Source organism: Solanum dulcamara, chromosome 12 (genome assembly GCF_947179165.1).
Source record: "Solanum dulcamara chromosome 12, daSolDulc1.2, whole genome shotgun sequence".
In the NCBI taxonomy this organism is placed as follows: domain Eukaryota; kingdom Viridiplantae; phylum Streptophyta; class Magnoliopsida; order Solanales; family Solanaceae; genus Solanum; species Solanum dulcamara.
Genome location: NC_077248.1, coordinates 19,866,044 through 19,883,956, shown reverse-complemented (window position 1 = coordinate 19,883,956; position 17,913 = coordinate 19,866,044). Strand labels below are relative to the sequence as shown.

General features: G+C 35.7%; 1 pseudogene; it reads right to left on the bottom strand.

The window, feature by feature from the left end:
• Positions 1-8,437: 8,437 nt before the first annotated feature.
• Positions 8,438-16,446, bottom strand: LOC129877275 (60S ribosomal protein L38-like; annotated as a pseudogene).
• Positions 16,447-17,913: the final 1,467 nt, after the last annotated feature.

Genomic DNA, 17,913 nt, shown 5'->3' with positions numbered 1-17,913 from the left:
TCGTATAAAAGAAAATGCATTAATATCGAATCATAATTTTAACTAGGGGTGTTCATGATCCGATTTGATTTAGTTTTTGGCTAAAATTAAATCAAATCAATTAAGAAGTTTTTTTTTAATATTCAAATCAAATCAAATCATTATAGTATAAATTCTAGCAGTTTAGATTTTATCGATTTTGTCGGTTTTATCAGTTTGGTTCATTTTTTACGAGTTGAAATAATATATTTTTGCAAAAAAATTGACAAACTTATTTACTTCCTTCATACTGCAAGAGAAAAGACCAGAGAAACAATTCATTCAAGTAAAACTTCAAAGACACAAAAATAATTACACAAACAAAGAGTAGGGAACATACAAAAAGTAACCAAAAAAGTAAAAGGAAGAAAAAGTTATAGACTTACGGGGAATAAAACTTCTTGCACTCAATTGTTATCGTGAGAGACTGAGAGCAAAATAGAGGTCTACAGGGTTTGGGAGGAAATAAGAAGGAATTGAAAATCTAACGAGAGAAAAAATTATTTATGCTAACTATTCAGTGAGAGTTTTTTATTTTACTTTAAACGTAAATGGGCTTGGGGAATATGGGCTAGACTTTTTTCTTGGAATGATCCTAAATTATGAAGAAATTAAAAAATAGATAAAGTTTAATAAACATATATAATATTTATTGGTTCGATTTGGTTTAGTTCGATTTTCTTTATGGGTAACACCAAACCAAATCAAATGTTATCGATTTTTAAAAATATAAAATCAAACCATATCAAACCAAGCCGATTTTCGATTTATTAAATAGATTTGACTTGATTTATTGGTTTGAATCGATTTTTCGATCTCGTTCGAACACCCCTAATTTTAACATTATTTGAAATAAAGATCAAATGTAAATTCATTTCAACTCAATTTTATAAACTTTTGATAATGCTCGCACAAATTTGTGAATGAAATGGATTGATTTGTAATCCATTCATATGAATATTAAGTAAAAAATAAACTGCTTAAGATATCAATTGAATAAAATAATCATAACCTACATATCTTAAAGCCAAATATCCTCAGATCTTTACTTCTAACGGAATTCTTGGAAAAAAAAGGATATTGACTAGATTGATCCAAAATTAAAGCATGTTTAAGTTTAACTGCAAAGCTTCATAATTTGGACACTGCCAAGTGTAGTGCTGACGTGGAAATCAAAATTTCACATCAAATTGTGTTTACACAAGTCAGTGAGCCATGTGTCAATTTCTGTTTTGAATTCATGAGAATGGCAAAGGTTAAAATTTACCCGTATTAAATATTTAACACATACAATTAAATGCTAAATATATGTATAACTAATAAATACTGCTCGATTTAGTGTAATTATCGTGCACAAATAATCAATAACACATTTGAGATGGAGCGTATCATGCCCCAAATTGAGTGATGTGAAATTAATTCTTAATTCTACCATTATTCATTTTGTGTAATGTAAAGAACACAAAACAAAATACGTTATAAAGAGAAACATTTCCATTCCAGAATAAAAAAAGAGTTTCTGTGGAATGTGATGTAATGTCCGTTAATGTCATTTCCATTCACAATGTGTTTCTCAAAATTCACTCTTGTCTTTACAATAATAATAACTGTTCTTGAAAGATCCTATATAAGTAGTGCCTTTCGTGAACATATAACAACAACCAAAAAGTAAAAGAAAATATTTTCCTTCTTACTTCTTCTTAGAATAACTTTTGGGCAATTGATTTTGGACAATTTCCAAACTTTTAGCCACGAGTGCACGTGTCTGGAAGAGCTAAGGAATCTTGAGGAGCGACCGACTACAACGATTTACATCGGAGTCGGACCGAAATCGCTTTCAAGACAGTGGCTTGCCACGATACAATATTTGTGATAAGTTCTTTTTTATTTTGTAACTCTTGTCCATTATCAATATTGTAGTATTTTTTCCAACAATTTGAATGCGATAAAATAATTAATGTTGGAAAAAATACTACATTATTGATAATGAAAAAGAGTTACAAAATAGAAATAACTTATCACAAATACTGTATTGTGGAAAGCCATTGCCTTGAAAGCGATTTCGGCCTGACTTCGGTGCAAATCATTGTAGCCGGTCGCTCTCCAAGGTTCCACAGTTCTTTCAAACACGTGCACTCATGGCTGAAAGTTTGGAGGTTGCCCAAAATTAATTGCCCAAAAAATATTCTAAGAAGAAGAAAGAAGCAATATGTTTTTTATTTGGTGGTTGTTATATATTCACAAAAAACACTACTTATATAGGATCTTTCAAGAGGAGTTATTGTAAAGGCAAGATTTAATTTTGAGAAACGCATTGAGAATGTAAAAGACATTAAAGGCCATTACATCACATTCTATAGAAACTCTTCTTTTATTTTGGAATGAAAATGTTCTTCTCTTTGTAACGTATTTTGCTTTGTGTCACACAAAATGAATAAAGGTAGGACAAATTTTGGGCAAAAGGAAGAAACACGTACTTAAGTGTCAATATCTTTTGATTTGAATTAACATATAGTGAAATGAGGCAACAACTAACATCCACAAACTAAAGTACTTTTGAACTAAATTGATATAAGTTGAGATCATCCATAACACATACCATATTCTTAATTTTAAGCAACCTTCGCGATAAAAAAAATGCTTTTATTGTCATACACATACACCTTGGGTCTTATGAGTGCTCTAGAAAGATGACCCAAGTCTTTCATAAAAGGTGACCATACTTTTATACTCACATAGGTGATTCCATCAAGTCTATCTCAAATAGACCACCTTAAGGATATAGAATCATTAAGAGCAAAATAAGCTCAATTTTATAAAACACTGCCTCACTCCATAGTGATAGAAAATGTTGTGTACATTGAGGCATAATGGTTCCACCACACTACCACAATCAATGGGCTTTAGCCCTATCCCCCTTGAAGTTTCAGGAATTATTTTGCCAAATACTTGGTCATAGGATCCGCCAAATAACTTTCGTACCTTACATATTCCAAGAAAATAACACCCAGTTTCAACCTGTTTAACTGCACCATATTTGATGCGAATATGTATTTTTTTATTGTACACACTATTTTTAGCAACCCCTATTGCTGTCTGTGAGTCATAATGAAGAGAAAATGGTGAAACTTGTCTTCTCCATAATGACACATCTGCCAAAAGATTTTTCAGCCACTCAGCTTCTCGCCCTACTAACTCAAGAGAAATGAATTCAGATTCCATGGTAGAATGTGCTATACAAGTATATTTGGAAAACTTTCAAGAAATAGCACATGCACCCAAAGTAAACACATAACCACTGATCGAGCTAACTTCATTCTTGTCAGTTACCTAATCTACATCACAAAAACCTTCTAAGAAGTAGAAAATTTATTAAAATGCAAACATCAATACATAGTACCTTTCAAATACCTTAGCAAGCGATGAAGAGCATTTCAGTGTTCACTACTGGGGTTATGAGTATATCTACTCAATCTGATAACAACATAAGTTATATCAGGTCAAGTATAGTTCATGAGAAACATTACATTTTCAATTATTTTAGCATATTGAGTTTAAGAAACACTAGATTCTTGATTCTTTCTCAAGTGTATGTTAGGATCACAAGGATTTCTCACCAAACCTACATCAAAATAATCAAAGTTTTTGAACATCTTTTCAATGTAATGAGACTAACACAAAGAGAAACCATTAGTAGTTCTTTTGAACTAAAATCACATCTGCTTCATTAAGGTCTTTCATTTCAAACTTAGAAGAAAAAGAATTGTTAGTCTCATTAATGACATTCACACATGTCATCTACGTATAAACATATATTCACACAACTTGAATCTATCATTTAGAATAAATATAGGTATCAGATAAATTTACAACAAAGTTATTATCCACTAATGTGACATTAAACTTTTCATATCACTACTTAGGTGCCTGATTTAGTCCATACAAGGACTTTCTCAATTTGCATACTTTATCTTCTTGTCCTGGAACCACAAACCTCTCAGATTGAGTCATATATATTTCTTCCTCTAAATCACCATTTAGAAATGCTGTTTTGACATTCATTTGATGTACCACTAAATCATGAATAGCGGCTAAATAAATAAGAGTTCTAATGGTCGTTATTTTAGTCACAAAAGAATAAGCATCAAAGTAATTAACACATTTCTTTTGGCTAAAACCCCTAGTCACAAGTCTAGCCTTATATTTATCAATTGTACCATCAGGTCTCAATTTCTTCTTAAATATCCACTTGATACTTATGGATTTACAACCTTTAGGCAAATCATACAAGTCTCAAGTGTCATTAGAAGTTATAGAGTTTAATTCTGTAACACCCCAGAATTTTTTTCGCAAAGACTCAAACACTTCTTCACGTGTGTGTAGACTCGAACCGTATGAATTGTAATTTTATATATGAGTTAGGATTAATTCCTAAGTATTTGAAGTGTGTTAGATATTTTTAGGGGTCATAAGGGATCTCTAACACCAAGTCGAGTCCAAAGAATTAGTCTCGACTAAGTTTCCGGATGAGTTCGTATAGAAGTCAAATTCCAATGACCATATCTCTTTGAATATAATGAACTGGGTAGACCACGACCTACCAAATTAAAGTTATTTGAGTCTTCTTTCCAACGCCACCAAGGTTGCAATTTTTGGAGTTCGGAGTCAAACGTTATGACCATTTTACTACAGACTAGTACTGCAGGAATTTCAGGCCTGGGTGACCACTGCAGGAATTTAGGCTTGGCGCTCCAATGGCGCCCGACGCCACTATAGCACCAGAAAACAGCCTCCGTAGTTTGGTCCTTGGCGCGATGCGCCACTATTAGATGTGCAGGGTTTTAAGCCTATTTTGGATTGGCGCTGCAGTGGCGCGATGCGCCACTATAGCGCCAACAAGATTTTTGCCCAGTTTTTCAGATTTTGAAGAAGGGCAACTTGGACATTTTCCCTAAACATATATACACTAACACAAGATGTTTTAGGCTCATTTTTTTCAGCCTCCTCACCTCCAAAGAAACCCTAACCTTCACCCTCTTCTCTCAAATCATCTCTAACAAGGTTTGCCCTAAAAATAATTCAAGGATTCAAGCTTCCCATTGAAGAACCAACAACAAGGTTTCTTAAAAATCTACTCTAAGGTATGTAAGGCTAACCTAAAATATGGATTGAGTTCTTCCATATGCCCATAGATGTGTTGGATAGAAGTTGTGAAAGATTTGAACCTTCTATGAAGATTTTTTCTTAAAATTTCCTAAACTATAGAATATTACTAAAATGTGTTAATGATATTCTTGAGTTGACTTTGTTGAGAGTATGAATTCATGTATATTCATTCACATGAACCCAAGATGAGATTTCTTTTTGATCATAATTTATCTTGAGGATGAGATTGATGGTTTTTATGTATAATAAAAACAATATTATTTTTTTATAGTGAAATGAGGTATTCTTTTACATGAGTTTGATGAAATTAATTTTTAGTTATATGAGAATTTTGGGATAATTATGATTGTGAAGGGCATAAAAAGAAATGAAACCTTGGTAGAGTTGGAATGTCTTTTTGTCTCTATAAATTGAACATTGAATTAAATAAGGATTTTGGAGTAGATATTTGATGATGATGTAATGATGATGTTTGATAATGATGTGAAAGATGATATTTGATAATGATGCGATGATGATGTTTGATGATGATGTGAATGATGATATTTGACGATGATGTGAATGAAGAGGTTATGTTGATGAGAATGTTGTGTGATGAAGTAGATTGGAGTCTAATGTGATTATGTGATATGTGATTTGCATAATTTGATTTGATTGGAGTCTTATAAGCATTTTGAAAATAAATGATCTTTTGAGAAGGAGTTTTAAATAAATAATTGTGAGCATTTTTGCATAAACTATTTATACACTATTTTGAGTTTTAAAGAATGATTATTTTCATCTTTGATTTTTTAAAAAAGAGTTTAAGCATGATTTGAGTTTGAAAAGTCTCTTAATTATCACTTTGAACATGAGTATTTTGAGTGTAAATGAGTTGAACATTTTTACATAAAAATATCTATTTTGAGGTAGAGTTTAGGAGTTGGAATTATATTTTAAATGCATATAATATTTTCTACATCCATTGAGTTGAGATGGTATCAAATTTTAAAAGAAGAGTTTTATGATTGAGATGAGTCGATTTGAAAGAAGGTCCAATGAGACCAGACTGATTGAGTTTTGAAAAGAGTCCAATGAATCTAAATGAGTTGATTTGAAATTAAGTCCTAAGAGACTAAATGAGTATTTTGAATATTTTACTCACTTGATAGATATGTGCATATTGAGTCTTGGGAGGAGTATTGAGCACCGAATTGGGTAAGAGTATAGTCCATACTCGAATCCCATAAACTACGCCACCAACGTAGGAAGGGATTGTACCGTGTCAGATGTTTCCCTATTTCATTGTCTTGAAATGATAGGACTTGATTGATTGATGGATCCATGATTGGTTGATTCATTCATATCCTAGCAAGTATGAACGGACGTGGCAACGATGTGGCTCATTGTGCATCACCTATTTATAGGTGGTGGGATTGTTGTCGGTTAGAGAAACTCCCAAATTAAGTGGATTGTGCATGATTTGATTGGTTTGATTGAGATTGTTTGAAATTGAGTTGGATTGTATAACATTACTTAGTTCTAATTTACATATTTATTTAGTTGAGTCCTTTGACTTGATTGTTGAGTTGATTGTTGAATTGATTGCATATGATTGGATTGGATACGTGATATGATTAGATTGGATCGGATTGTACATGATTGGATGGGATCGAATTGTAAATGATTTGATTGAACTGTATTGTATATGATTGGATTGGATTGTATGGTATATGATTGGTCTTTGTCTAAAATGTATTCTTACTTTAGACTTATGACACTTTGATTGAGTCTCTCTTATCTTTCTGGTTTTAAGATATTTGAACCAACGTTATTCTTCCTTGAGGTATGTTTCATTCTGCCATATTACATACTCGTACATTCCATATACTGACGTCTATTTGGACCTGCATCATTTCATGATGCAAAGACAGATTTAAGAGATCGTCAATAGAAGCACCATTGAGGATCTATACATACTCAGCGTATTGGTGAGTCCTTCCCTACATTCGGAGGACACCGCTTATGTATTCTTGCGTCGAGTTAGCCCTTTTCATTTTAATTTGAGGTAGCCATGAACATGTCATTGGCACCAATTAGATAGTAGTTATAGAGGCTTCATAGACTAGATAGTGATGGGTCAATCGAGTATTTTATTTCCTTAAATCATTCTTGTCAAACAATTTTAAACGACATAGATTGGAGTTGATTTGTTGGCCCCTGGCCTTTCTTTCTTGAGTTAGAATCGTTGATTTGGATTGCCCACTAAATTATTTCTTTATTTTAAACTTTCCACTGATTGATTGATATGAACGGATGTGTGATTGGACCAAGTGGTTCACTTGGGAATCAACAATGGTCTTTGAGTGCCGGTCACGTCTAGGGTACCCTCTCGGGGCGTGACAAATTTACTTTTAATAACCTCTTTCCAAAAATCACATTTATTGATCTCATTGCTTCATGATTAGTCTTAGGATCTTCTTTTATTAACTATATAGACACTGATTCATCATTTAATGTATCAATATTAGAATTTTCAGTCAAGAAAGTAGTGATAAAATCATGATCAAAGCTAGTCTCAATTTTATGTCTTTTACTCCTTCTAAGTTCATTTTCATGCTTATTAGAAATAACATCAGAAGAATGAACAACATGAAAATTAACAGACATAGATGTAGAAGCATTATTTTGCACATCGCTGGGCACATCATTTTTCAAAGAAAAATATGTTCAAAAGATTCTGTATCTCTAAATTCACAAATATAATGATCATTTAAAGACATAAACCTATATGCATCACTATTTTGAGAATAACTAATAAAGACAGTGTTAAAAGTTTTAGAACAACCATATACTCGTTTAAAATCAGGTAGACCAAGCCAAACACCCCCACACTTTCAGAAATTTCAATTTAGGAGAAAACCCCTTTCTACAACTCATATGAGGTCTTGTCTAAATTCTTATGAGGGACTCTATTAAGGATATAACATGCATACAAGACTACTTCCCCTCCCCCCATATTGTTAGATAGACCCGAGTTTGTTTTTTAACCAAGGAAATTGAATTCAGGAAAATTAACCAAAATTTATTGTCAACACCATAAGGATTAAAAATAAAGTCAAAGGAGACAATTTAGAAAACAACACAATATCTAAAATGAATAAAACTTAAGATATTCGACATGATGAAAAAATGGTAAAGGAGCATAAGTTTTTTGAATTCTCAAGTATCTTCTAATCAATCGAAGGAGAAAATACATGAACTCTTTCCATCTTCAAAGGTCTTGCATGCTCAAACCTAGAGAAAGTGACTACTTCAACTTGTCATCCTTCTCAAAGTCTGACACACAGAATGTTTACAAGTACTTGGAGCAGGAAACCTTGAACTTAACCATATTCTTGTTCTTCTTGATCTTGATATGTCACGACCCATCCAGGGCCGCGACGGGTACCCGAAAGTGTTATTCCGAGCACCTACTATACGTATCCTATTCTTACTACTGCGTGGGCTGAATGAGAGATACCATTGTTAATAGCATAATTATAACCATACGTCAACAGACTTTGCTAACATTTTACACAACGACGAGCAAGTTGCAAAACATCTAGCTTTACATATCTGTCTACGAGCCTCTAAACAAGATACATATGACCACAAGGAGGGCCGGTTTCTGCCGTGCCCAAATATATACACGAACTAGTACCGATAAAATGAAGCTCCGAAACAACTGGAGCGCTCTTGGTGTACTGCTAGTGGAGCTCCTAAGGACCGAACTCGTCCGCCTGCCTACCTGCGTGGCATGAAACGCAGCCCCCAAAGAAAAGGGGGTCAGTACGAGTAATGTACCGAGCATGTAAGACATGAAAATCAGCATAATAAAGAACATAAAGTATGAACAACCATATCGTAGAATCATAGACATATAGTGAGTTAAGAGAGTAACCTGTACATATGAGTGCCCTTTTAGGCCAGATGTCATGCATGCTTGTCTTATCATAAAAAAAACATTTCTTGTTCATATTCATAGAAAATAGAAGTCATATCACCGAACAACGTCGGCGTGCCCACATATGTCCCGCGTCCGGGCATCCCGCGTCCAGGATGAAAATTACTCCAACTGATCAGGTGGGAATGCGTCTATAGCGCCACATATACACCTCCCCATATCCCCTATATACATATACATATACATATAGACAGCATGCAGGAGAGCTCAACGAAAGTCATGTATCTATCGGAGTGACGGAAGGTCGGTAACCTCCGATTATATTATGAATTAATCACGGTCGCTTTGTCTCACCTTGAAGGAACAATTATTATAGGATGAGACTATCAACGAAAGATAATATTAAGAGAACGTAGAATAAGGTCACAATCTCATAAGACGCCAAATCGTATACATATCTACATAGGACCGATTTTCAAGACTCGTAGAAAAATCGGAATGAGCTATGATTCAAAATCAAGATAAGAGTCATGTCAAGTACCTTTTGAAAATTTCCATGGATTATGTCAAAATAAAACTTTTGAAATCATATACGCGTATCTAAGCACGAGAAAATATCCTTTGGAAACTCAAGAAAATTGGCCATCCTAGTGGCTCTACGAATAAGACTTTCTTGAAATTGTATAAAATGTCATATACTTGTTTCATAAAAATCATGCCAAAAAGAAAGAGTAGCTCTATATATTTATGTCAAAACATGCCAAGAAAAAGAAGGGTAAACCTTTATTTTGGGGAAACTATAGACATTTTGGAAAACATTGACGGGTTATAGAAAAAAACAAATAGTCATTCCCTTGGGACCATTGACACCTAACTTTGGGAAACAAAGAAAATATGGAAGCACTTATAAACCGTAACATCGGAATCATGCCTTGAAAGAAAAGGGTAAGCCTTACATACCTTGTCCGCTTCCTTAGTCAATCCCACTTAACTCTTGGCTTTCCCAAAATCTATAACAAGATTAATGAATGCCAACATTAGCTATAGGTATCCAAGAACCTCATTCTAAACTAACATTTTGTCTACCAAAATTTCGACAGCACTTCCCTTGTAAATACACCATCCCCGAGGATCTAACTCGGCCAATTTACCAACAATCATACCAAATCCATATACTACTTTCTCCAAGACCTTCCAATTCCAATAAGAACAATAACAATCTAATCCCTTCTTTCAAATTCAATTACCACAACCCAATAATTTACACACTAACCACATCATACTAACAATATTAGCTTCCATATATGCAAGAACATCATATTAAATTTACAAACTTCTAAAACAAGTCTCCAACTACTATAACTTTATAAGGATCCTTAAGCTTTTCCTAGCAACATAGAATCCATAACAAAAACTAAAATACTAAATAGAATCAATTCACCATAACTTGCCAAACCACCCCCATATTCGGCCACAACAACTATATGCATATTTTCATGAATTTTCCATCCATTCCTATACCTTGCAACAACAACCACATACTACATAAAATTAATCTATTCTTTCCACACAATATCACATACACGGCCAACACCCACATACATATTTTCATATACTTCATCCATTTCTTCACTCTACAACATATACCAACCATCCATAAAAAATAGAGAAGATTGAAACCTTACCTTTTCCACTTAGTTCTTCAACTTGCTAGAATTGTGCCTTGCAAGAATGAATAGCCTTCTTGTTCCAACAATCTCTCTATGTTGATTAGGGCCTTCAACTTGCTTGGAATATTAGAAGAATTAATTTTGGAACAAGATTTCAAGGGATAAAATCCCTAGCTATTCCAACTTTCGTCTCTTATTTTTTCCCCCTCTTTTCTCCAAGTTTCTTGAGAATTCTAGAAATAGAAAACAAGATGACTACTAAGTCATCTTTTAGACTTTTCTACTTCTTGAAGTTTCTAGCAAACTAGAAATATATATAAATAGATAGTAAATGGGTAATGGGCTTTCTTGCTTAATGAACTCAATTTCCAAAAATTTGGGCCATTTCTTGATTTGGGCCTCAATTTTCTTATCATTATTCCTTTGTAGCCCAAACTTATGTATTTCACTTTTGTAATTCCCAAACTAATTTCCCAAAAATTCCACATAAATTTTTCCCTCGGCCTTCCTCCGTAATTTCACCTCAACGTTCTCTTTAACATTACACCGGTATTAAATAAAATAACTCATAACCTCTTTCCTTGCAAGTAAATTGTTTTTTTCCAAATGCGCAAAAGTGCGAGATGTAACATCCTCCCCCCCTTTAGAACATTCGTCCCCGAATGTTGCACCGACCTTATGGTGTATTATAATACGTCGGGGAGGTCTCCTTTATAGTTGTAAGCTCCTTACTCTCTATGTACCTACTTTCTTTCTGTTCCAAATACCAATGAAATATTCAGCCCACTTCCCAGGGGGTCACCCATCCTAATATTTCTCTCACCCTAGCACACTTAACCTTGAAACTTTAATGCATTTCGGTGTCTTAATACCAATATATTTGCCTCCACTCCCTCGCACGACCTTTATCACGTAATCTGGAGCAGGTTAGGGTCTTAACAACTTCCGAAACAATCTCGTAACGCATCTTTCCCCTTTAATTACCATTTTAACCTTCTTAATTCCCAGTATTCACCCTTCACCTATGTATAGGACTACCTTTTGTCCTAGACTTTCCAATTCCCAATACGTTCAACAATGCAGAGAGCGGTATACGATAAAGTGGAACCTAAATCAATTACCACATACTTATCATAGAAACAAAAACAAATGTCGGTAGTGTACCTGTAGTCGCATCCGAGGAAGGTTCAGGATCCTGTCGTCCTGCCAATGCATATATACGGTGCGGAGGACCGGCTGAGCTGGGTGCCCCTCCTCCTCTGCCTTGGCCACGGCTCTCTGAAGCCTGGAAAGTCTTTCCTGGAGGGCGCACAGTTGATGATGAACCAACTGCCGATTCGGCGGGCTGGGCTCTGTCTCCTTCATACCTTAGTGGGCAATTACGCATTAAATGGTCAGTCCGACCACAGGCAAAACATGCACCTGTATCTAGGTAGCACCGCCCAACGTGCGACCTGCCACACCGAGAACACCGTAGTGGGGATTGCCCTGTCTTGTTAAAATCAGCTCTATACTGGGACCTTGAAACCCTAGAACTCTGTTCTGCTCCTGAATAGGTAGGACGGTCAAATCTTCTATCCGCAAATCGAGGAGGTGCACTGGCTGCTGATTGGCCTGAATACCCAGAATGTTGTTGTGCCTGTCCCCCTCTGTACTCACTTCTAGTTTCGACAAATCTGCCCTTTTTTCTAGAACCTCCATCCGAATAACGTTCACCTCTTTGTGGTTGGTGTTGTTCCTCCAGGTTTTGGGCGTGGGCTTGGATACGAGCAATAGTCATCCCATCCTGGAGTGAAGCCGTCAAGCACTCCTTAACTAAATGTGGTCCCAACCCACTCACAAACCGATGTACACAATCTCCCATATCAGCCACCATGGCTGGGGCATACCTGGCCAAGGAGTTAAAACGGAGGTTATATTCCCGGACGCTCATATTTCCTTGCTTAAGATTCAAGAACATATCGGCTCGAGCCCGTCGAATCTCTGGTGGTAAGTAATGTCGCAGGAATGCTTCAGTGAACTCCTGCCAGACCGGGGGAGGCACATTTTCTCCCCGCGAAGATATCCAATTATTATACCATTGGACTGCCACATCCCGCAATCTATATGAAGCTAACTCCACTGACTCGGTATCTGAAACATGTATTATCCTCAGTGTTCTCAGCATCTCATCTATGAAACCTTGCGGGTCTTCCTCTACTTTTGATCCATAAAATTCTGGTGGTTTTAGGTTGATAAAATCTCGGGCTCTCGCACTCACCGTCCTATCTCCATGGCCCTCACCTTGCCGCTAAGCTTGTGCGGCAATTAACTGGGTTAGCAACTGAATAGCCTTTGTTATCTGTTGGCCCGAAGCTGTTGGCGGTGGAACTAGAGGTACTGGAGCTATAACTGGGGCTCCTTCTTGCTCTGCCGACCTGGGGAGAGCATGAGAAGTCTGGGGAGAAGCTTCGTTATTAGACTCTCCTTCTTCTACCTCCACTGGTGGCTCTCGCTGAACTCTTCTCCCATCCACTGTCTTGTCCATAAGGGCCGTCATAGCTTTCCTCTTTACCGGCATTACTGAAACCATAACACAGGATTAAGAGGAGGACATAGAAACCTAGTAGCATAGCTTTATCGCACGATCTAGAGTACAAAGAAGATCATATTTCCTAAACGCCCTACAGCCCCCTGTTTATAAGTGTGGCGCGCTTCACACCCATAATCAGGACTCTACTGGACATGGCTCGTAGACAACCCCTAGGACCGCCTGCTCTGATACCACTTTGTCACGACCCATCCAGGCCCGCGACGGGTACCCGAAAGTGTTATTCCGAGCACCTACTATACGTATCCTATTCTTACTACTGAGTGGGCCGAATGAGAGATACCATTGTTAATAGCATAATTATAACCATACGTCAACAGACTTTGCTAATATTTTACACAACGACGACCAAGTTGCAAAACATCTAGCTTTACATATTTGTCTACGAGCCTCTAAACAAGATACATATGACCACAAGGAGGGCCGGTTTCTGCCGTGCCCAAATATATACACGAACTAGTACCGATAAAATGAAGCTCCGAAACAACTGGAGCGCTCTTGGTGTACTGCTAGTGGAGCTCCTAAGGACCGAACTCGTCCGCCTGCCTACCTGCGTGGCATGAAACGCAGCCCCCAAAGAAAAGGGGGTCAGTACGAGTAATGTACCGAGCATGTAAGGCATGAAAATCAGCATAATAAAGAACATAAAGTATGAACAACCATATCGTAGAATCATAGACATATAGTGAGTTAAGAGAGTAACCTGTACATATGAGTGCCCTTTTAGGCCAGATGCCATGCATGCTTGTCTTATCATAAAAAAAACATTTCTTGTTCATATTCATAGAAAATAGAAGTCATATCACCGAACAACGTCGGCGTGCCCACATATGTCCCGCGTCCGGGCATCCCGCGTCCAGGATGAAAATTACTCCAACTGATCAGGTGGGAATGCGTCTATAGCGCCACATATACACCTCCCCATATCCCCCATATACATATACATATACATATAGACAGCATGCAGGAGAGCTCAACGAAAGTCATGTATCTATCGGAGTGACGGAAGGTCGGTAACCTCCGATTATATTATGAATTAATCACGGTCGCTTTGTCTCACCTTGAAGGAACAATTATTATAGGATGAGACTATCAACGAAAGATAATATTAAGAGAACGTAGAATAAGGTCACAATCTCATAAGACGCCAAATCGTATACATATCTACATAGGACCGATTTTCAAGACTCGTAGAAAAATCGGAATGAGCTATGATTCAAAATCAAGATAAGAGTCATGTCAAGTACCTTTTGAAAATTTCCATGGATTATGTCAAAATAAAACTTTTGAAATCATATACGCGTATCTAAGCACGAGAAAATATCCTTTGGAAACTCAAGAAAATTGGCCATCCTAGTGGCTCTACGAATAAGACTTTCTTGAAATTGTATAAAATGTCATATACTTGTTTCATAAAAATCATGCCAAAAAGAAAGAGTAGCTCTATATATTTATGTCAAAACATGCCAAGAAAAAGAAGGGTAAACCTTTATTTTGGGGAAACTATAGACATTTTGGAAAACATTGACGGGTTATAGAAAAAAACAAATAGTCATTCCCTTGGGACCATTGACACCTAACTTTGGGAAACAAAGAAAATATGGAAGCACTTATAAACCGTAACATCGGAATCATGCCTTGAAAGAAAAGGGTAAGCCTTACATACCTTGTCCGCTTCCTTAGTCAATCCCACTTAACTCTTGGCTTTCCCAAAATCTATAACAAGATTAATGAATGCCAACATTAGCTATAGGTATCCAAGAACCTCATTCTAAACTAACATTTTGTCTACCAAAATTTCGACAGCACTTCCCTTGTAAATACACCATCCCCGAGGATCTAACTCGGCCAATTTACCAACAATCATACCAAATCCATATACTACTTTCTCCAAGACCTTCCAATTCCAATAAGAACAATAACAATCTAATCCCTTCTTTCAAATTCAATTACCACAACCCAATAATTTACACACTAACCACATCATACTAACAATATTAGCTTCCATATATGCAAGAACATCATATTAAATTTACAAACTTCTAAAACAAGTCTCCAACTACTATAACTTTATAAGGATCCTTAAGCTTTTCCTAGAAACAAAGAATCCATAACAAAAACTAAAATACTAAATAGAATCAATTCACCATAACTTGCCAAACCACCCCCATATTCGGCCACAACAACTATATGCATATTTTCATGAATTTTCCATCCATTCCTATACCTTGAAACAACAACCACATACTACATAAAATTAATCTATTCTTTCCACACAATATCACATACACGGCCAACACCCACATACATATTTTCATATACTTCATCCATTTCTTCACTCTACAACATATACCAACCATCCATAAAAAATAGAGAAGATTGAAACCTTACCTTTTCCACTTAGTTCTTCAACTTGCTAGAATTGTGCCTTGCAAGAATGAATAGCCTTCTTGTTCCAACAATCTCTCTATGTTGATTAGGGCCTTCAACTTGCTTGGAATATTAGAAGAATTAATTTTGGAACAAGATTTCAAGGGATAAAATCCCTAGCTATTCCAACTTTCGTCTCTTATTTTTTCCCCCTCTTTTCTCCAAGTTTCTTGAGAATTCTAGAAATAGAAAACAAGATGACTACTAAGTCATCTTTTAGACTTTTCTACTTCTTGAAGTTTCTAGCAAACTAGAAATATATATAAATAGATAGTAAATGGGTAATGGGCTTTCTTGCTTAATGAACTCAATTTCCAAAAATTTGGGCCATTTCTTGATTTGGGCCTCAATTTTCTTATCATTATTCCTTTGTAGCCCAAACTTATGTATTTCACTTTTGTAATTCCCAAACTAATTTCCCAAAAATTCCACATAAATTTTTCCCTCGGCCTTCCTCCGTAATTTCACCTCAACGTTCTCTTTAACATTACACCGGTATTAAATAAAATAACTCATAACCTCTTTCCTTGCAAGTAAATTGTTTTTTTCCAAATGCGCAAAAGTGCGAGATGTAACATGATAGATCATGCATCCTTCCTCCTTGCTGTTAGGATGAAATCCTTGGTCTCGTAGATTTGCTTTGGCATGATTAGCTCTTTAAATTAGGGTTTTGTTGCTCTTCTTGCTACTGTTGTGCTGTAAGAGAAGACCAAGACCCAAGCTTAAAACATAGAATTCATCATTTCTATAAGGGTTTTATTTTTTTCTTTCGACTATACCATTTTGTTGGGGGTATAGGAAGCACTAAACTCATGTATAAATCATTTTTCTCACAAAAATCCTCTAGAGTTTTAGTACTGTATTCAGCCCCCTATCAGATCGAAATCTCTTAATCTTCCTATTTAATTGATTTTTCACTTCTGCTTGAATTTCAAGAACATACTTCCTGCCTCATCTTTAGACTTAAGAAGATATACCCTAGTGTATCTAGAAAAATCATTAACAAAATTAATCTAATACATTTTTACACCTTTGCTAACAATGTTTTTGAAATATGCTAATTTTGAATGTACTAGTTCAAGCAATTCAATTTTTCTACTAATAACGGATTTGAAAGTTTCTTGACATGCTTTGCTTCTATGCACACATGACATTTAGAAACATCATCAATTTTTACTGGAGGAATTAATTTCAATTTTTAAAGTCTTTTAATAGAAACAATATTAACATGATCTAGTCTACCATGCCACAAATTATTACTCAATAATATAAGAAGAATTTAAAATACTTGCATTATTGATAATCTCTTGAACAATATTCAGTACAAATAAGCCTTCACTAAGATACCCCTTCCCAACAAAGTCTTCTCCACGAAAAATATTATTTTATCAGCTTTAAAAAAAGTTTAAGGCCTACTTTTGTGAAGTGATCCTGAAACTAAGTTTCTATGGAGGGAGGGAACGTACAGAACATTGTTCAAGATTAAAGGTTTTTTAGAAGTTAATTTAAGTAAAACTTTTCCTTTACCTATAACTCCAGCAGTAGTAGAGTTACCTATATATACACACTCGACGTCAGTTGACTCCTCAAAGTCACGGAATAACTCCTTATTGGCACAAAAATGTCTTGACCATAACGAAGAAAGAAATGAATGAATGTTCTTTTGGAAAAATGTATAATAATACACCTACCGAGATGAAAGCCAAATGTGAGTCTCGTAGGTGGACGTATTGAACCAAAATAAGATCTCAGATTGGCATCTTGATATATTTATTTACCATAATAATAAATAAAGTCAATGGTGACTCCACCGTGGGAAGAGCCACTTCCTTCTTCCTTGATAGGCGGGGCTTCCATTCACCAGTGCAAACTAAAAGTGCTCTCCGAACCGTGCTGGATAGTCACCCATCACACGGCTCTCAAACCCAACATGTGGTGGTCTGTAATGACCCGTTAGGTCATTTTGAGAATGATTTCTCTCTCTTTAATAAAAGACCTTTCCGCAAATTTAAATTGGGAATTTCACACTATTTGATAACTTCGGTTAATTAGTTGATTGGTGATTTTAAATAATTAATTTAATTGATAGGCTAAAGTGTTAACTTATCTAATAC